Source organism: Dendrobates tinctorius, unplaced genomic scaffold, assembly GCF_039654945.1.
Source record: "Dendrobates tinctorius isolate UK_male_01 unplaced genomic scaffold, ASM3965494v1 ptg000214l, whole genome shotgun sequence".
NCBI lineage: Eukaryota > Metazoa > Chordata > Amphibia > Anura > Dendrobatidae > Dendrobates > Dendrobates tinctorius.
Genome location: NW_027361881.1, coordinates 2,802,849 through 2,807,645, shown reverse-complemented (window position 1 = coordinate 2,807,645; position 4,797 = coordinate 2,802,849).

Here is a 4,797-nt window from a genome sequence, read left to right as displayed (position 1 = left end):
ACCACTGTCTCCAGATATACCCCCCAATATCACCATAGACACCATCAATGTCACCAGCTATACCCCTAATATCACTATAGATACTACAACTGTATGCAATTATACCCCTAATATCACTATAGATACTGCAACTGTATGCAGTTATACCCCTAATATCACTATAGATACCACTTATTTCACCAGATATACCCCCAATATCACCATAGATACTACAGTTGTCACCCGTCACCAGATATATCCCCAATATCGCCATCGATACCACTAATGTCACCAGATATACCCCAGATATCACCATAGATATCACTAATGTCACCAGATATACTCCCAATATCACCAGAGATACTAATAATGTCACCTCTCACCAGATATACCCCCAGTGTCACCATACATACCACTGATGTCACCAGATATACCCCCAATAACACCATCGATAACACTATTGTCACCAATATACCCCCAATATCACCATAGATACCACCAATGTCACCAGATATACCCCCAATATCACCATAGATACTACTAATGTCACCTGTCACCAAATATACCCCCAATATCACCATCGATACCACTAATGTCACCAGATATACCGCAGATATCAAATTCAAAGAAGCTTTATTGGCAGGACTAAATAAACATTAGTTTTGCCAAAGCAAGTGCACAAAAGGGAATAGGGATTGGGACTGTAGGAATGGTGGGTGGGGGCAGATCCAGGATGGGGCTATAGAAGTCAATGGCATAGGGAAGGTGGATGGGGGGGTTGGGGGCAGATACAGGATGAGGGCTATAGAAGTCCATGGCATAGGGAAGGTGGAAGGGGGATGGGGGCAGATCCAGGGTGGGGGCTATAGAAGTCCATGGCATATCATAGTTCTCTTTCTTGCAGTCTATGGCATTCGCTCACATATTGCGCTGCTATCTCCACTGCTCTCTCTTCTTCCCCCAGCAGGATGTATGTTTTCTCTTCCTCCTTCATGGTGGTGAAATCCGGGAAGAGATGTGAGAGTCTCCTGAAGTGAGTGTCCCTCACTGCTGAGTACTTGGAGCAGTGTAGCAGGAAGTGGGTCTCATCTTCCAGGGCCTCCTGGTCACAGTGTTGGCACAGTCTTTCCTCCCTGGGCTTGTAGCTCTGCCTGTGTCGGCCGGATTTGATGGCCAGACTGTGGGCACTGAGTCTATACCGGCTCAGGATCTTGCGGTCTCTGGGGTCCTGGAGTTTCTCCAGGTATGGAGCCAGTCTGTAGTCTCTCTGTAGCCTCCGGTACATGGTCAGTTTCTGTGAGCTGATGATGTTCTTCCAGTCACGTACCTCTCCTGGCCTTCGTCTACCATCTTCCTGATTTCGGCTTTTGTCAGGTTGCTGTGATTGGTTTTCTGGTCAGGTTGGGTTTGGGTGAGCTGTTCTGAGGGTCCTGGTTTTTCTGTTTCACCTACATGTGTCAGGGCTTTATGGTGAGGGGAGCTTGGATTGCTCCTTTGTAGGTGAGCCCGGAATGACAGTGCCCTCTTTAGAACAGTTAGGTGTAGAGGGAATCTGCCCAGCTCGGCCCGGCAAGCACTGTTGGAGGTGCTCCGATGGACTTGGAGAAGGTGCTTGCAGAATTCCAGGTGGAATATTTCTGTTGGGCTGGAATCACACCTTGACCAGTCTGGGTAGGTGTGAGGACCCCAGACTTCGCTGCCATACAGGAGGATTGGGGCGGGAGATCACCATAGATACCACCAATGTCACCAGATATACCCCCAATATCACCATAGAAACTACCAATGTCACCTGTCACCAGATATGCCCCAATATCATCATAGATATCACTAATGTCACCAGATATACCCCCAATATCACCATAGAATCTACCAATGTCACCCGTCACCAGATATGCCCCAATATCACAATAGATACCACTAATGTCACCAGATATATGTCCAATATCACCAAAAATGCCCCGAATGTCACTAGATATTCCCCAGTGTCCCCATAGATACCACCAATGTCACCAGATATACCCCCAATATCACCATAGAAACTACCAATGTCACCTGTCAGATATGCCCCAATATCATCATAGATATCACTAATGTCACCAGATATACCCCCAATATCACCATAGAATCTACCAATGTCACCCGTCACCAGATATGCCCCAATATCACAATAGATACCACTAATGTCACCAGATATATGCCCAATATCACCAAAAATGCCCCGAATGTCACTAGATATTCCCCAGTGTCCCCATAGATACCAATAATGTCACCAGATATACCTTTAATGTTACCATAGATACATCTAATATCAAATGACTGACCGTCGCTTCCAAACAGAAATCAGGTGTGTACAGGTGCTTACTGTATGCCTAAGAAATAAAGCCGCACTCTGTAGCACTATAGTACGCAAACATGAAATCAATGAAATATGAATTGAATTACTGCTCTTGATAATTGGAAATATTGAGAATATGTGGTCCTTACATTGGCTAATTCATGGGTGCCCAGCAGCCACGATAACGTGTTTCTCCCTGCTCAGACCTATCCTAATGTAAATCATTTCTTAGGCTGAAGGCCTTCAATTACAGTGGGACAAATAAGTATTTGATACACTGCCAATTTTGCAGCTTTTCCCACCTATAAAGAATGGAGAGGTCTGTAATAGTTATGAGTGAACGTGCTCTGGTAACGTGTTATCAGAGTACGCTCGGGTGTTATCCGAGTATCTTGGGTTTGTTCGAATAATATGTTAGAATCCGTGCGGCTGCATGATTTGCAGCTGTCAGACATATGCAGGAGATTGCCTGTTTGTCTAACAGCCGCAAAACATGAAGCTGTAGAGACTCAAACATATTATTCAAGCACACCCAAGATACTTGGATAACACCCAAGCGTACTCTGATAAGACGTTATCTGAGCACGTTCACTCATCACTTTAAGGCTATGTGCCCATGATCACGAATAGCGGATTTACCAAATCCAATACATTTCTATTTATGTAATTTATGCTGTGGAAACTAACATCTACGCAAGAGAAATTGACATGTGGCGGTCCTGAAAGATGTGCCACATGTCCGTTTCCACATGTGCACAGAGTTGCACAGCAGATTTGTCACGACCGACAAGATTAAGTCCAGCGGACGACACAACTTATACCTACAACAGGATAAATGTGGAGAGGAAGTCCCTAACCGTAGGGAACAAGGGACAGGGACACCTCCTGAGCTCCAATCCGAGCCTGTCCCTAAACTCCCTTAACACCCTAAGCTGGTCCTTCCCCCCGCCGTCATCATGTGCTTGGTCCCTGATTGTCACCTCACTAATCCCTGGGTAGTGCACTGGCCTGCAAGAAAGCTGGCCTCACCACAGCAGACGATCAACACAGGGAGAGTGACATACCCATGACAGACAGAAAAAGAGGAACATAACTTAATACTGTCTCTGCTGTAAAGCACCACACAGCCGAGGACAAAGGCACCAGGACTACGAACTCCATGAAAACAGCAGATTCACGACTGCAACCAGAGAGCTCCAAACTTCAGGCTGGACATCATAGATTACTCTATCACTGACAGTCAGCTGATGGGTCATGTGACGTTTTCAAGGATGGTGGGAGTGGTCACCACCCACATCAGCTGATTAGCAACAAAGCAGCTGCCAGCAAGGAAAACTGACATTTAACCCTTGCTGGCCTGAAATGAAAAAAACAAACAAACTATATTTAAATTATAGCGGAACAAGAGCTTCCACAAATCCAAAATGAATCGTGACAGTATTCCTAGAAATCCCATCCACTATGCTGCAACATGTGGCAGCTGCAGCATGAAACCCACAGCAATTCCAGAACGTGGGAGCGTAACTTTACAGACCTCTCCATTCTTTGTAGGTGAGAAAACTTGCAAAACCCGCAATGGATCAAATACTAATTTTCCCGCTGTATATGGGAAGGTAGGATCCTGCTGTAATTAAATGACATATTTGTATACATAGACTCTGTGACTGAGCACTCCACTCCTCAGCCTCTGGCAGTCTGAATTACAGCAGGATCCTATGTATACACATAAATGCAGGCTTCAGCCTAGGAGAGGATTCACATTACATAGGTACCAGCAACGAGTATCGCCTTATCGCGGCTGCCGGGTACTCATGAATTGTCCAATTTACGCGCTAAGTATTCTCAATTTTATCTAGAGCAGTAATACAATTCATATTTCTTATATATCATGTATACATGGTATAGAGTATTGATACCACTAATGCCACCAGATCTATCACAGCAGCATGGTGGCTCAGTGGTTAGCATTGTTGCCTTGCAGCGATGGGGTCCTTGGTTGTTTGTGTGGGCTCTCCGGTTTACTCTCACACTCCAAAGATATACTGATAGGGAATGTAGGTTGTGAGCCCCGATGGGGACAGTGATGACAATGTCTGTAAATAGCTGTGGAATTAATGGTGCTGTATAAGTGAGTAAAATAAATAAAAATATCACAGTGTCACCACAGATACTACAGATAATCCATTCCGGTCCCACAGGTAACTCAGCCTAGTCCTACAGATAATCCAGTCCTGTCCCACAGATAATTCAGTTCGGTCCCAAAGGTAATTCAGCCTGGTCCTACAGAGAAACCAGTCCTGTCCCACAGATAATTCAGCCTGGTCCCACAGGTAATTCAGCCTGGTCCTACAGATAATCCAGTCCAGTCCCACAGATAATCCATTCCGGTCCCACAGGTAACTCAGCCTAGTCCTACAGAGAAACCAGTCCTGTCCCACAGATAATTCAGCCTAGTCCTACAGAGAAACCAGTCCTGTCCC